Below are 17735 nucleotides of genomic sequence, written 5' to 3'. Positions count from 1 at the left end.
TTTTTTTTTGCTTTCAGATTTTATAACTTTTTAGTTACAAAAATCTTCTATTTAAAGCACAGGGTCCCCGATGAAGGAGCTAGAGAATGAAACCAAGGAGCTAAAGGAGTTTGCAGCCCCATAGAAGGAAAAACAATATGAACTAACCAGTACCCCCAGAGCTCCCAGAGACGGAATCACAAACCAAAAAGTACACATGGTGGGACTCATGGCTCCAGCTGCATATGTAGCAGAGGATTGCCTAGTTGGTCATCAATGGGAGGAGAAGCCCTTGGTCCTATGAAGGCTCTATGCCCCAGTATAGGAGAATGCCAGGGCCAGAAAGCAGGATTTGGTGTGTTGGTGAGCAGGAGAAGAGGGGAGCGGATAGGGAGTTTTTGAAGGGGAAACCAGGACAGGGGATAACATTTGAAATATAAATAAAGAAAATATCTAATAAAAAATTACCTCATACATAAAATGTTAAATAAAATGGGATTAAAGCAGAAAGGAAATTATAAATTCAAAGCAGTGTTCCATTGTATAAATTCATTATAAGTTCAAAGCAACAGATTCTTATGGCCTTGCATTTTTACAGTGAACACCTGTGGCCTATTTCTTGAATCTATTGCTGAATAAATGCTTTCTCAGTGATTGTTTATTTGTTCCAGTCCTGCATTTTTTTTCTATCACAATTAGTGCATGATACATGAGGTATACAGAGCTCTATTTGCAACTTTTATTCTACAGTGCACAAGAGAATACTTGTATCAACTTAGGAACTCTATAAAATCATTAACAGCAATTAGGAAATCATCAATTCATCTAAACAGAATTACTATCTGGATGTATACCTTCACATTGATTCCTCAGGAAATCTTTCCATTAGTGTGGGCAAATACCAAGGAAATCTTTAAGCTGTGTAATAGGGAGAGCAAACAGAAGCAATATGCGAATAAAAGTGTCTGGGGTCTTTGCTTCTCAGAGTACACCCACTGCAGCCACACGAAACTGAAGGCTGACTCCAGGAAATGGACGTGCTTGTCATGCCCATTCTCAGATGGCATCTGACATCAACTTAAGGGAACAGTGCATAAGGGTTGGGGGCAATGAGTTTTATTGGGACAGTTGTACAGAGAAAAGTTGCAGAGAGAACGAGTGAGACACAGGTAAAGACAGAAGGATCCAGAATTTGAAAAAAGGAGCCAAAAGATTAGAACATATTGCCAAACTTAATATGAAGCCAAGCAGAGCAAATTCAGTCAGAAACTGAGAGAAGTCAGATTGAACCAGTCAGCTTGGAGAAGAGGTAGAGCCAGAATAGCTGAACCAGCAAGCCAGAATTCAGAAAGAGAAAGAGAGGGTGAGCTTATTAATCATTAAGCCTGAAAGGCTGTAAACATTCTAGGCCTAGAATAGATTGTAAGGAGTCTAGAAGCATCCAGAAATAGGCAGAGGTTAGCAGATGGAGGCAGTAAGCCTCAGAGATGACAATTAACTTCATGACAATAAAAGTTACATTTACTAATACTTATTTGCAGAGACTGTTTTCATCCACATGTCTTTATTTTATTTATTTACCAAAGGCAGTTACTTCCACAAAAACCTTGAAAACTAGAAAACTGCCCAAGATGTTCTTTTTTTTAGTAGGTAGGCCATGCACTTATACAATCATTTCAAAGATTAAGCCATCTGAAGAATTAATCCAATAATATATCACTAATTCTTACAGTGATTCTGCAGGCAGAAAATTTTAGTATTTGGCATTGGAAAGGACAAAGTAAGGAACTCTGAGCCTGAAGGTGCTCAGCAGCCCCCTTATCTGTGCTCTCAGAACAATTCCACTCTAAAAACACTGCACAGTGTTGACTTCAAAGATATTCACCTGACTGTGGTGTTCACCCCAAGATATGAGCTTGTCATTTAGGGAAAGATGCTGAACACTGTGAGATTCAAAGACAAACTCGCCAACTTTCACTTGAGCTTTGGTACCACTTTGCAGAGACTGGTAATTAAAGATGTCAAGCTCAGTTGGCCCAACTTCCTTATTCATGTTCTCTTCGTTGGTGCTTCTCCTGAGTTGGCCCTTCTGTAAGAATGGATGGAGCTAAAAGAGAAAATATCTGTCAGAATTTTCACTGTACGTCAGTGAGATGCAAATCAACCTGGTTACACTAACTGCGCTCTCTCACTAATCATGTGTTCCTGGGACTTTGCTTTGATTTTTGTTCCGTTTATCAAACATTTATCATAACAGTAATACATATGTGCAGTCAGGCTACATATAAGTAGGCATTATCATAGTCATTTTCTGTTTACCACCACTACCTTTGCCTTACGGAAGCTTTTGAATTTTATGAGACCCATTTATCTCTAGTTGATCTTAGAGCCTGAGCCATTGGTGTTCTGTTCAGGAAATTTTCCCTAGTGCCCATGTGATAGAGTCACTTTCCCACGCTACCATCACTATTCAGATTTGAAAACTGAACTTTTCTCAGTCACTCCCTAATGAAATGAGAACTCTGGTCACCAGATTCTAATTTTTATGAAAAATAAGAACAATTTCAATGAGGTGTTTTAACTTTTTTCATACTACATTTCAAGAAAAAGATGGGGCTTGAACTTGATAGAGGGTCCCAAGGTCCCCGGAGGACTATCCATGGTGCAGATACCCTATCACACCCAGGATCTTGAGATCACTAGTGAGTTGAATGAAACATCTGTTCTGAACAACCCAGAGGGTCTTGTGCTAGCAGAAACTGGTACTAAGGAAACCTGCCTGACCAGTGGCTAGTCCTAGTACACACAGGATCTTGGGGTCACTGGTGAGTTGAATGCAACATCTGTTTCAAAAATCCCAGGGGGTCTTGTGGTAGCAGGAACAGGGACAAAGGAAACCTGCCTGACCAGTGACCAGGGTTTGTTTGGTCAGTACCAGTCCCCACCATCTTCCGCATGAACACAGCAGAGGGTCCCAAGGTCCCCAGAGGACACTCCACGCTGCAGGCACCCTAGCACACCCATGATCTTGACATCACTGGTGAGGGGAACACAACATCTGCTCCAAAAAACCCAGAGGGTCATGTGCCTGCAGGAACAAGGACAAAGGAAAGCAGCCCAACGAACAGCTGGGGTTCATTCTGGTGGGCATCAGCCCCTTGCCATCTTGAGCACAAACTGTGCAGGCCCTAGCACAAGCAGGATCTTGGGATCACTGAGACCTATCTATGCAGGAGATGATCAACAAAATTCTAGCTAACCAAATCCAAGAACACATCAAAACGAGCATCCTTCATGATCAAGTAGACTTCATTCCAGAGATGCAGGCATAGTGTGATGTATGGAAATCCATCAATACAAACAAACTCAAAGGAAAAAACCACGTGATCATCTTGTTAGATGACGAAAAAGCATTTGACAAAATCCAACACCCCTTCATGATAAAAGTCTTGGAAAGATCAGGAATTCAAGGCCCATACCTAAACATAATAAAAGCAATCTACACCAAACCAGTAGCCAATATCAAAGTAAATGGAAACTTGAAGCAATCTCACTAAAATCAGGTACTAGACAAGGCTGTCCACTTTCTTCCTGCCTATTCAATATAGTACTTGAAGTTCTAGCCAGAGCAATTAGACAACAAAATATCACTATTTGCAGATGATATGATATGATATGATATGATATGATATGATATGATAGTATATATAAGTTACCCTAAATATTCCACCAGAGAACTTCTAAACTTGATAAACAGCTTCAGTGAAGAAGCTGAATATAAAATTAACTCAAACAAATCAGTGGCCTTTCTCTACACAAAGGATAAACAGGCTGAGAAAGAAATTAGGGAACAACACCCTTCACAATAGTCACAAATAACATAAAATACCCTGGTGTGACTGTAACAAAGGAAGTGAAAGACCTTGTGAGGATATTCCAGTGCCTGGAAAATACAGAAGTGGATGCTCACAGGGCCCCCAAGGAAGGAGCTAGAGAAAGTACCCAAGGAGCTAAAGAGATCTGCAACCCTACAGGAGCAACAACAATATGAACTAACCAGTACACCCCAGAGCTTCTGTCTCTAGTTGAATATGTAGTAGAGCATGGCATAGTAGGCCATCAATGGGAGGAGAGGCCCTTGTAAAAATTATATGCCCCAGTACAGGGGGAATGCCAGGGCCAGGAAGCAGGAGTGAGAAGGTTGGTGAGCAGGGCAGGGAAAGGGGTATAGAGGATTTTCGGGATAGCATTTAAAATGTAAATGTAGAAAATATCTAATAATTTTTTTAAAAAAGTAATTATGCTCATATATTAATGGATACATAATATATGAAGATATTGATTTTAACATCAAAAAGCAGGGAAAACTGGAAGTACATAACTATGAATGTAATTAAAATTGTATATAACACAGAAATAAAAGGTATTTTCTATATAGTGGCCATGAAGAAAATGGAAAAAGAAAACAAGAGAGAAAAAAACTAACAAATCATACTAATATACGAAGTGACAAGTGAAGATGAATGGAAAGCGAGAAACATTCAATAGATAGATAGATGATAGATAGATAGATAGATAGATGATAGATAGATAGATAGATAGATAGATAGATAGATAGATAGATAGATAAACAAAAGGGAAACAATAAGTCTTTATCCAGCAATAATTATTTTAAATGTAAAATGGCTACAAACATGTGTTACTTAACAAAAAGGATACATTCTGAGATATGCATTATTAGAATATTTTGTGATTGAGCAAACATTTCAGAATGCAAATGCACAAAAGAGTGTGACTATACCATCATTAGAAAATTTAAACTTATTAGACTACCACTGTATATGTGATTTCCTCTTGATTGACATTCTTGTGTGGCACCAACTATATGTATTCATGGAGTAAATTCTTCAACTGCCCCTAAAATAACAAGCTAATATATTTTAAAAGGGATAACATAACTAGAATCTGCCCAAAGAGATTGAATTTAGCCATAAGATTTAAAAGTAAAAGAATAGGAATGATAATTCATGTAACTGATTACCAAAATAAGAAGGGGTAAGTTTGATGAGAGATCTCAGTGGTAATACCTACCACCATGCACAAGGTTCAATTCATAGCACTGAGAGAAATTGGTGGATGGATGTATAGATGATAGATAAATAGATAGATAGATAGTCGATAGATAGATAGATAGATAGATAGATAGATAGATAGATAGATAGATAGAAGACAATTCAATATAACTTTGGGGAGAGCAGAATTTAGGTTAAACAATATCATGAAAGGCAAGTGATATCAAATAATAACTGTGAGAAAATTCACTACAAAGATATAATTACAAATAAGTACTAAAGCAAATAAATGTTAAAAACAAAATGGATGTTTTAGTAGTACAATAGCTGAAGGAGATCAATGGATACAAATTAGAAAATAAAACTTCAAGGTATCATTATTTATAAATGATATGCTAGCATACATATGCAACCCCCTAAATTCTACCAGGGAACTCCTATTGCTGATCAACACTTTCAGCAATGTGGATGGCTGCAAGATTAACTCAAAAAATTAGTAGCCTTCCTATATACAAATGACAAACAGACTGAGAAAAAATCAAGGAAATGATATTCTTCACAATAGCCACAAAAAGAAAGAAAGAAAGAAAGAAAGAAAGAAAGAAAGAAAGAAAGAAAGAAAGAAAGAAAGAAAGAAAGAAAGAAAGAAAGAAAGAAAGAAAATGAAAACTGTTTGGGGTAATCAAATCCAGCAAGCAAAAGCCTTGTATGATAAAATTTTAAGACTTTGAAGCAAAAAGAAGATATCAAAAGATGGAAAGATCTCCCATGCTCATGGATCAGCAGAATAAGTGGTCATGGGGTGCCCCCTGTAGGCTTTCTAGTATCTGGAGTGTGCATAATTGTGTGTGTCACTGCATAAAGACTTGGATGGCTGGTGTTCTTCCTCCTTGCCCTGGTGTTTGAACTTTCCCATCTTTGAAATCGTCTGAATTGTAGATAAATATAAGCTGCTTGTGAGTGTTCAAAAAGAGAAAATCAACATAATAAACAGTAAAAGAAATTCCAGAGGTATTATCATCTATAATTTTAAAGTATACCACAGTGCTATAGTAATAAAAGCCAAAAAGTATTCTCCTGAAAAGAAACACGTTGAGCAATAGAATTGAGCTGAAGACCCAGACATAAACCCACACATCTATAGACACCTTAATTTTTTATAAAGAAGCCAGAAATACATCATGAAAAAAAAAGAAAGCCTCTTCAAAAATGGTGCTGTCTAACTGGATGTCTTCATGTTCACAGGTTCATATTTATCACCCTCTACAAAACCCAAGGTCAATTGATAAACACAATATTAAAATAGACACACTGAACTAGATTGAAGAAAAAGTAGGGAATAGCCTTGAATGTATTTATAACTACTTGTATTATGAATGCTAATTACATTCCCCATAATTGTGTTTATGTGAGACCATCTATTGCACATAGATTCTGGGAACCTGCCCCCAGTTGTATCTGATTGGTAAATAAAGATGCTGTCAGACAGTAGCTAGGGAGAGCAGAGAGAGGTGAGACTTATAGGATTCCCTGGCTAGAGACAGGGGGAAAGGGAAGGAGAAATAAATCCACCATGCCTGGAGAAGTGGAGAAAAAGAGATGCCAGGCCTGAGAAGGTGCAGGACACTGGGCCACAGCTTCCATGTAGGAGGTGGAAGACAGCGGCCCAGTAGTGCTGCCCAAGTGGATACAGAGCAGCCAAGGTAAAATACAAAATGTAATAAATGATAACTCAAAATTTCAGAGGGAGGTAGATTAGCCACATAAATGTTAGAAAATGACCCAGCCACTGAGATGTTTTAGGCATATTAAAAAATAAAGGCTGTGTGTGTCTTTCTTTCGAAAAGCTGGAATTTAGGGAAGGTAGTGTAGAATGGGCTGCCAATTTTTATTTATTTATTTTAATTCTACACATATTAGCACAGAAGACAATGTCATAAACAGAATACTGATAGAGCAATGAATACACGGGACCTCATGAAACCAAAAAGCTTCTGAAAGGCAAAGAACAACTTCAATATAACAAAATGGCAGTCAATAGAATGGGAAAGAATTTTTTACCAACTCTAAATCTGACAGAGATAATATCCAAAATATATAAAGAACTGAAGACACTAGTCATCAACAAACCACCAGTCTAATATTTAAAACTGTAGGGACAGAGCAAAACAGAGAATTCTCCATAAATGAATCTGAAAGGACTAAGAAACACTTTAAAAAATACTCAATATCCTTGGCCAAGGGAGATGTAAATCAAAACTACTTTGAGCTTCCATTGTACATATGTCAGAATGGCAAAGACCACAGATACAGGAGACAGCTCATGATGTAGATGTGGTGCAAGGGGAACACTCCTGCAATGATGGAAGTAGGGCAAACTTGTACAGCCACTATAGAAATCAATATGATGTATAGGTCCTCAGAAAATGGGGAACCGATCTACCTCAAGACCCACCTATAGGACTCTTGGGCATATAGCAAAAGAACAACACATCTTACCACAAGGACACTTGCTCAATTAGTTCATAGTGGCTTTATTTAGAATAGCTGAAAACCAGAAACAACCCAGATGTTTCTCAACTGAAGACTGGATAATCCACAGACCTAAAGAGGCTAAGTAACAAGAAGGGTGGTTATATGGATCTCCCTGGGAAGGAGAAATAGAATAGATTTTCTAGGTAGAGAAGGGAGTTGGATGAGATGAGGAGAGAGAAGGAAAAAATTTAGGGAGGGAGTTTGTCTTATCCACAAACTCTGGACCTACAACCTGTCCTGACTACAAGAAGTGCTGGGGGAATGGTAGCTCAGAATTTGTGGAATTGAACAAGCAATGACTGGTCTAACTTGAGGCTCAAACCATGAGAGGAGGCAACCCATGAGAGGCAATGCCTAGATGGCCAGCAGCCTGAAGCTGGATGTCTCAGAGACCTAATGTAGAACCAAATACAATAGACCACAACAACAGTAATAAGTCAATCAACTTGGATTCATTGGATTCCTATGAATATTCTGCTATCCCCACAGACCAATGCCTAGCTCATTTTCTACCAGAGAGACTCCATCTAGCAACTGATGAAAGCAGATGTAGAGACCCACAGTCAAAAATTAGGCAGTGCTTGGGGAAGCCATGGAAGATGGGGAAGAAGGATTATAGGAGCCAGAGCAATCAAGAACACTAAGAGAACACAGCCAGAGGAATCAACAAACAAGGTACAGAGACTGAATTGACAAGCATAGAAACTGCACATGTCTGCACTAGGTTCTCTCACTCATGCTGTGGTTGTTTACCTTGGGGTGTTTGTGGGACCCCTAACAGTAGGAGACAGTTTGTGTCTGACTCTTTTGCCTCTTGTGAGATACTTTTTCTCCTACTGTGTTACCCCATCTAGCCTCGATAGGAGGGTATGTTCCTAATCTCACTGTGTCTTGTTATGCCATGCTAATATTCCTGGAAGGTCTGCTCCTTTATTATGAGAAATAAGGGACACCAAGGAATCTGGGAGAGAGGGACAGTTGGCAGGGGAACTGGAGGTAGTAGAGGAAAGGGAGTCTGCATTTGAAATGTATGAGAGAAAAATATTTTTTTAATAATAAAAACAGAAGAATCCTTTGTCTTACAGTTCAGGGAATACAATGGAAGAGGAGACAGAAAGAAGGCAAGAGCCAGTGAAGATGGAAGATACCAAGAAACCAATGTATTCCCTCTAAAAATAACATGAGCAATGCTCATACGAACTCACAGAGACTTAAGCAGCAAGAAAAGGGTCTGCATGGGTCTGGAACAGGTCCAATGCTCCTTTATTGTGTCTTCAATTTTCGTCTTCTTATGAGCATGCAAACTGGGGGGGGGGGTGCTCTGACCCTTGAAAACTACTTTGGGATCTTTATTTTTGTTGTCTGACTTCCATGTGGTAGTTTTTGTTTCATTGTATTAAAATATTGTTGCTATATTTACGCAAAACAAACAGATGGATGGATGGATGGATGGATGGATGGATGGATGGATGGATGGATGGATGGATGAAAACCTAACCAGTAGATTGAAAATTAATAACTGAACTGTTACTTATCCCTGCTGGGAAAGGGAAAATCCAGTTTCTCCAATGGTGTGACTCAGGGCAAATCAATCACTCCAGGGCAGGTCTCATATTCAGGAGTAATTGACAATAATAGAATCGACAGGTCTTTTTGTGTATGCTTTAACTTTCATTACAGTTTGACATTGTGTTTTGTCTTATTCTTTTTGGGTGTAATTTTATTTTGTTTTTCTGGTTTCAGGGGGTTTGCTCTCATATTGAGTTTGGGTTTCTTGAGAAATAACTTATGGTAGGTAGGAGGCAGGAATCAGGATGAACTTGAGGCAGAAGAAGAATATCAACTATAGTTAGAATTTTAAAATCTTTTAAATAATAAAATATAACCAAACTGCAATAATGGTCAGTGGATGACTACAAGAAAACAGGATCTTCTGGCCTCTGTAGGGAGCTGTGCATATGAGCTCATAACAGTTTTAATAGCTTGCACAAGACATAGCAAGCCCAAGCCAAGCCAAAGGAATTGAGCATTAAGTCCCACCCATAGCTTAAATGACACTGGCAGTTGTTAGCTACAGGAAAAGAGGGTCAGTGTTCTTCAAGAATGTAGCCTCTAGAAACTTAACCATGCTCCAGGAGAACACAAAATATCCAAAACTGTTGAGGCAGCATGAATTAGTCTTAATGGGTTTTAAGATGATAGGATGAAAGGCTCAGTGGGGAATGGGAAAGTGGTGGGGGAGGAGAATGAATCTAATCAAAACACACTGTAAAAAATTCTCAGAATTCCCAAAGATGGAACATACATACATACACACATACACACACACACACACACACACACACACACACACACACACACACACACAGAGAGAGCACAAACAGTGGATATATATATATATATATATATATATATATATATATATGAGCTCAATATATGTATATATATTGATTTGAATAATCAATGTTCCCAGTAGGTTCGGGAGTTTGAATACTTGGTTTGTGCTGGGAATGTTTTGGCAGGTTATGGAATTTTTAGACCATCGAACATTGCTGAAGGAAGTATGCCACTGGGCAGGGCTTTGGGACTGTATAGTTTCATCCCACAGGTTCTCTCTGGTTCCTACATATGGCTGAAGATATGCTCTCTCTGATTTTTATTCTAGCACCTGCTGCAATGCCTCCCCATCACTAAGGACTCTCCCTCTGGAACCCAAGCCAAAATAAACTTCTGTAAGTCACTTTTTTACACAGTGTTTTAACACAGCAACAGAAAGCCCATGTTGAACAAATATTGGCCATAATATGGAGAAGAGAGAATGCTTACACACTACTTTACAGATCGAAATGCAAATTAGTCTAGCAACTACGGAAACCAGAAAAAAATGGTCCTCAAAAAATAAAAAATGGACCTACCATATGATCCAGCTCCATCACTTCCTGATGTTTATTTGAAGGGCTTTCAAGTCTGTGTATCAGAAGTACTTGACATTAGGGCTTATTGAAACAATAATGAGTCCATGGCTCAGCTTAGGAGTATTTAGTTATTTGAATAAGAACTGTCCCCCATAGGTTCAGGTAATGAACACTTGCCACCCAGATGGTTGGCACTCTTTTGGGAGGTTTTAGGGGTACAAGCATGCTGGAGGAAGCACATCACTAGGAGTGGGCCTTGAGAGTATAAAGGATTTTCCATTTATTCTCTTTACTTTCTCTTATGGTTGAAATATGATCTCCTCCCCCTGTCACCATGCCTGATGCTTGCTGCCATGCCTCCTTGCAACAATGAAATCTTTACCCCTAGAACTGTAAGCCAAACCCTTTCACTATGAGTTTACTTGGACACGGTGTCTTGTCACAGCAACAAGAAAGTAATCAATATAGTGTCAATCAATTAATGAATGCATAAATATTTGGTATACACACATAGTAATTTTTTTTCATCTATAAAGAAAAGTGAAGTTATACCATTTAAGGGTAAATTGGTATGAGGAAATCATAATATTAAGAAAACTCAGACTCATCAAGTTACATATTGTAGTTTTTCCTCTCATTTGTAGAGTTCAGTAATTTATAAATGCCTAAAATCACACGCACACATTCACACGCATACATACACACATTCACATGTATGCAGACACACACATACACACACACACACACACACACACACACACATGGACATTAATGAGTACCTCCATATGCACATGCATGAGCTCAGGCATACACATACACACACTGGCACATAAATGTAGACATACTTGCACATGCATGGAACACACAAATGTACACACTCATGCACATGGAGACTGCATCATTCAAATTTCCCTAGACAAGTGCATCAAGAACCTATTGTTCAAATACTGAGCCTGGGGGTAAATTTTTCATTCAAACTTCCACACCTCTGTAGGGAGAGTTCCAGGACAGAGAAGGCTATACAGAGAAACCTTGTCTCGAAAAACAAAACAAAACAGAAACAAAAATAAAAAAATAAAAAAAAAAGAAAGTGGAGTGGAGTGAAGAAATTGAAGGGAAGCATAGTCAAATGAGTATTGTATACACTTGAATGCAATTATCCTCATGAAACCCAATACAATGTATAATAAATATATGCCAACAGAAACAATAAAACAATATTCCTAATTATTTTACTAATTAAAATCAAATGTAAGCAAGTAGGTGAAATATCCCTATGGTGAAACCTGTAAGACACTGATGAAAGAGATTGAAGAGACAGTATCAATGATTAAAAGTTTATACTGTTTAGAGTAGTTCTTTATGCAAAAAGTTTCACAGATTAGGGGAGTCTCTATGAATTTAAATGATGTTTTTCTTAGAGATTATCAAGGCTTAAAATCCCTACAGGAGAGGAGAGCCACAAAGAAGTCATATGATTTTTGCAATCTTGATCAAGAAAAACAAAATTAAAGCATTGCATTTCCCATTCCAAACAGTTTTATAAAATTTCAGGAGTATGAGCATGGCCCATAACATATACACATCACAGAAGAGCTGAACTGAAATCCAAAAACCACCTGAATACACTAGACACCAAGTACTAGAAAAGAGAAAAATGAGGTCGCTTCCACAAATGCTGTTGTGAAAACAGGATGAGAAACTGCAGTTGGAGTTTTGTCTATTTTATACAACAAATAAAGTAAAAGCAGTTCAAAAACTACTTAGAATAAAAAAAAAATTCTAGAGTAAAAACACAGAGGGAAGTCCTTTGATGTCATTGATGATGATGTTATCAAATATGACATCAAAAGCTGTCAATGAAAGCTAAGATAAACTATCCTAACAAGGAAAGCTTCTATACAGCAAAGAAAACAACAAACAGTGTAAGAGGACAAATCATGGAATGGAAGAAGATATTTGCAAACAAGACACCTAATGAAGGGCTATTATACCAAGTTATAGGTAATTAATGAAATAGTTTAGCCAAAAAGTTAAAATCAGAGGGAGTATTTGTTAGATTTTTTTTAAAGAAAATAATACATGTGGTAATAAAGGTTACCCTGAGCTATACATCTTTGGATATGTTAGCATGCCCGATGTCAAAATTCAAAACACACAAAAGATTATGTGACCTAAAGGAATAATTAATCCTTAGGCTAGTAATAACCTCCCACTCCTGGGTAAGAAACTATAACTACATTTAATGGGCCCCACCTACAAAAAGAGGTAGTGAGAGTGAGAGAGGACTAGTTGAGAGAAAGGCTCCAAAAGGGAAAGAAGAGGTAGGGAATGCAACGAGGCAGGGGTAGAAAATACCCAATATCCATTATCCAAGTGTTTGAAAGTACCAAACAAAATGCAAATTTAAAACAAACTCAAAAAATAAAGTATTGACAACAATGTAGATAAAGGGACTCTGGTAAGTTATGGAAGTGCAATAGCTGTGGAAAAGATAATAAGATGCAGAAGGATAAACATGGAAAGTTGATGTGTCATGATTAGTACCACACTATTCAATCCAGTTTCATATTAAAGAACCTGTTTTTGTTTCAGTTTGGTTTTGGATTTGATTTTTTAAGACAAGGAATGTCTATTCAGCCTAAGCTGGCTTCAAACTCATGATCCTTCTGCCTCAGCCTCCCACATACTGGATAAAAGACGTGAATGATAATGTCTAGTCTTATAGAAGATATGTGTTCTTTCTAGGATCTGTTTATCAAAACAAACCAAGCTACTGCATCAGTTGTGACTAAAATCCCTTAAAATATGCCACATTTCTATTTGTACAAGCCTCTGATTTGTATATAATTTCTTCACAAATCATTAAAAATAGTAAAAAAAAAATGTGACAAATAAAGGGTATAAGTATTATTGTTTGAATGTGCTTAAGATAGAAAAAACATTTTTTAGCATCATTCACATTTTGTTTTCTGATAGCAATGTTAGCTCAATTTTAAACCATACAATGTGGTTTTCTTTATTTCTTCTCTAACACAATTACTCTATGCTACTGAATAAGATGAATACTTTGAGGAAGGAGGCAGTACTCTAAAGAAGTATGCTAACAGCAGCAATATTGTTCTAACAACAATTAGGAAAGATTGTAAACCAATGTAAAGAACATATAACCAGGGCCCAGTGCCCTAGAGAAATACAAGACCAGCTATTGCTACCTTCCATGGGAGAGGAGCTTTATGGAGTGATCCTCCTTCCACTCTGACTGACAGCTCCTCATGGAGTGCCTGGGCAATGGCATACACAGCAGCATGGACTTTGTAACTCGAGGGTGAGGTATTCATATCCCAAACATGCAGAGGTCGTGTGCTCAGGCTGCCATTTTGCTCACATTGACTCAGTTTCCTGATCCAGTGCTGATCAATATATGGACATTCAAATAAGATAGACCACACATCCTGGATAAAGATATCATGAGGGTATTTTCTAGGTTGAACACTTTTGAGAAAATCCTTGAATCCCAGAATTTCATCCATGTGAACAAAAAATGATAATCCTCCACCAAAGTATGTATAACCTAGATTTTGTTGAAAGAGTAATGTAGTAATATCCCAATCAGAAGTTGTGATCCAGATATTACCAAAAGGAGTATTGCAGAAGATGTTATAGACAAATCTCAGAAGAGAATATGTATCACCAAATGCAACGATAACATGTGTCAGTGTGAATCTTTCCATAAAACGTTCCCTGTTTACTGTGTCCTTAGCAGGAAATTCTGGAATCATTTCTGCAAATGCAACACAAAGTCCATGGTTCATCATCTCCTCTGTGATGTCCCTAAGGAAGAGTTCTCCCCTCATCATCTGGTACTACCAGGCCAACCCAGACCCAAGTGAAGTACAACAGCAGTTGAATAATTCCCTGATATAGAGCTGTGGTGTGCACAGGAAACTGGTAAGGAGACTGGAGCTGAACTCTGGTCCCAAGACTGGGCTCAAAAGGAGCATAGCTGATCTAAACAGAAAGAAAGTTACTACTTAAGACAAGAAAATTTTGTTTATTCTCAAATGATTTGGTATAACTTCTCTGTTTATGAACTCTAGGAGAAATTAAATAATTAGATAATTTTGCTAAGAAATAACAACTTGTTACCTATGATACACCACTTTCTTCTACCTCCTCAACAATAAATGTTTCTTTTCCTTACACTTTTGTAAAACCATATCAAACAGAGCCAGAATGTTTATCTCCATCTCTAATTTCACGTAATACCAGTCAAACCAGAGCATTTGCAATTCTGTCACTTCTCATACCGAAACTTTCATCTTTCTGATAAAAGAAGTAGAGAAATGTTAACGATAAAGGCCTTTTACTTGAAGCCACAAATCCATAATTAATTATTCAATAAAGAAGAATCAGCATTTAATAATCTACTAATGAAGTATATTATTTCCTTAGAAGTTCCTATGTATTTTATCTTTCTGTAAAGCTTAATCTGTAGTCAACTACCACAAAATAAGTTTGCTTAGGATAGAATGCTCATTATCTACCTCAATGAATGTTGAAAAGTCTCTCTTTAACAGGTCACTCTGGTCACCCCCATCACATTGCTATCCTTAAAATTCCAACTGAGATGACTACACTGTCATTCCTATGAACTTTAGGGCATCTTCTCTGTGGTAGGTGGTAGACTAGATCATTACCTAATCTTCTATATTAAGTGACCGATTATCAAATCCACTTCGCAATTCAACTTAATGTAATATTGGCATGAAACATTCCTTTTCCGTAAAATGTGATCTTTACTAAATTGCAGGATTCCTTCTTTAACCAAGGAATGTATTTCCAATTTTGACCAACACTACCAGTTGGTCTTACTGAATCTTCTCCATCCCCTCTTACCCCACTGGTTATATCAGAATATCCTGGTGTCTCATGGTTCAGTTTGGGACTTGATCCCCTCTCCACACAAATTCCCTAACTAATTTCCTAAAATCAGATACCCACTGGGTCATGCCCTAATCCACAGCTCATGCCCTGGCTCCATTCACTGACTTCTCACCATGAATCTAAGTTTGGATTGTTTAGTGAATATTTTACATATTAGATCCAAAATCATGATAATTGGATACAGGTACTCAATACATGCAATTGATTGGGAGAGAGGAGTGTGTGGGGAAAAGAAGGAATAGGAAAGAAGAAATCAGAAAATGAAATGAATAAAAGTATGTTGAGGAAAGAAATGCTAGCATAAAGCAGTACTCAGTATTTAGTAAAATTCACAAGATTAATCAATTTAAATAGATGATACAAGATGATAATTTTTTTATATTAATAAACTCTGATAGTGGGTTCATGAGTTCCATGAAATTAAATTAATAAAACATGACTTATGTTATATTAATTAACATAACTTTCTTTTTTTGTTTTTTGTTTGTTTGGTTGGTTGGTTGGGTTTTTTTGTTTGTTTGTTTGTTTTTTGAGACAGGGTTTCTCTGTGTAGCCCTGGCTGTCCTGGAAATCACTCTGTAGACCAGGCTGGCCTCGAACTCAGAAATCTGCCTGCCTCTGCCTCCCAAGTGCTGGGATTAAAGGTGTGTGCCACCACGCCGAGCTTAACATAACTTTCTTAATTAAGCATATTTCTAAAAATCTTAAGGAATTACTTTTAAACCATAAATTTAAAAAAATATGTGTTTGAAATGTGACAAATTGCATCCTAATATAAGCCAAGAGTCTGTGGTAAAGAGATCTGCTGTCCTGCTGACAGGACAAGCCCAGGGTTCTTTCAGGACTCTAATCCAGGTGTTGCTCTCAGGAAGACCACCGCTGTTCCTACCGGGAGATGAACCGACAAAGTAGAAGAGCTATAGTTTGTCAGTCCCTATGACTCAGAGGACTGTGGCAGGCTGTACTGTCAGGAGAGAACTGATTGTCCAACACTGACCTACAGTGGTGGCTGAGAATAGGGAGCAACAGCACATCACAGAATCTGCAGGCAGGTGAACAGACCTGGATGAGGCTGCCTCCTGAGGCAGGGATGGAAATGGAAGGTCACAATGGCAAGAAACTGAATAGTTAGGTAGGAGGAGGCTTGGCTCAGGCAGTTTATGGAGGGAGAATGTAGTTCACTGTCTTACTGAGTAAGGGCTGACCTCACCATCAGACGATAACTGTGGAGTCTGGTAGGTCAAAGCCTGAGGAGACTGAAGAACAAAGTGTAATGCTATACATGCAAGAAGATATCATGATGAATCCATTTCTTTAAAGCTAATGTGTGTGTGTGTGTGTGTGTGTGTGTGTGTGTGTGTGTATTGTGATGCTGAGGAGGTGACTAAGGGCCTGGACTAGAATCCTCAGCATCTTCATAACAAGTCATGCATGGCTTTGTATGCTTATTCCCTAAAATAGCAAGATACAGAGAGATAAATCCCAAGATCTTGCTGACTAGTCATCTCAAAATCTCAAGGTTACTCTGCAGTGCTGTTTTAAGGCAGCAGTATAGAAAGTGATGGAGGAAGACTGTCTGACTGCCAGCTATATTGATATGCCTACACGTACATTCTAGATACTAACACCAGTTGCCACATACCAACCACTACACATGCACACAGGTATACACTCATGTACACACATTCATAAACATTGATACATACATACATAAATACACACACACATACACACACACACACACATATATATATATATATATATATATATATATATATATAGAGAGAGAGAGAGAGAGAGAGAGAGAGAGAGAGAGAGAGAGAACACAACAATGAGGTTGCAATTCTTCAGTACTAGAAATCAAAGAGAATAAAAAAAATGACACAGGATTGGATGCCAGAGTTGGTCTGTTGTGTAGAGTGGCCAACAATCACAAATAATCACAAACAGAGTTCACATAAGCTGGTAGAAGCAGGAAGGGAATCAATTCTGAATCTAAATAGAACTTAACAAACAGGTATTTGGTGGAGAAAATTTAAAATATATGGAGGACTGCTCGCTTCGGCAGCACATATACTAAAATTGGTATGATACAGAGAAGATTAGCATGGCCCCTGCACAAGGATGACACGCAAATTCGTGAAACGTTCCATATTTTTGAGACAAAATTTAGAGCTAAGATGAAAGGATGGACTATCCAGAGACTACCCCATCCGGGAATCTATCCCATCATCAGCCACCAAGCCCAGATACTAATGCACATGCCAGCAAGATTCTGCTGAAGGGA

General features: G+C 37.9%; 1 non-coding gene and 1 pseudogene across 1 annotated transcript; one reads left to right on the top strand and one right to left on the bottom strand.

The window, feature by feature from the left end:
* LOC110317082 overlaps positions 1-17735 on the bottom strand; it is a 444133-nt pseudogene that overhangs the window by 12909 nt on the left and 413489 nt on the right.
* Positions 17501-17607, top strand: LOC115063588. The gene has a single exon (XR_003843421.1). It is a non-coding gene; the product is annotated as a U6 spliceosomal RNA (small nuclear RNA).

This window comes from Mus pahari, chromosome 2, assembly GCF_900095145.1.
Source record: "Mus pahari chromosome 2, PAHARI_EIJ_v1.1, whole genome shotgun sequence".
NCBI classification, from domain to species: Eukaryota; Metazoa; Chordata; class Mammalia; order Rodentia; family Muridae; genus Mus; species Mus pahari.
Note: the sequence above shows the minus strand (reverse complement) of the source record. Positions and strands in the feature narration are given on the sequence as shown.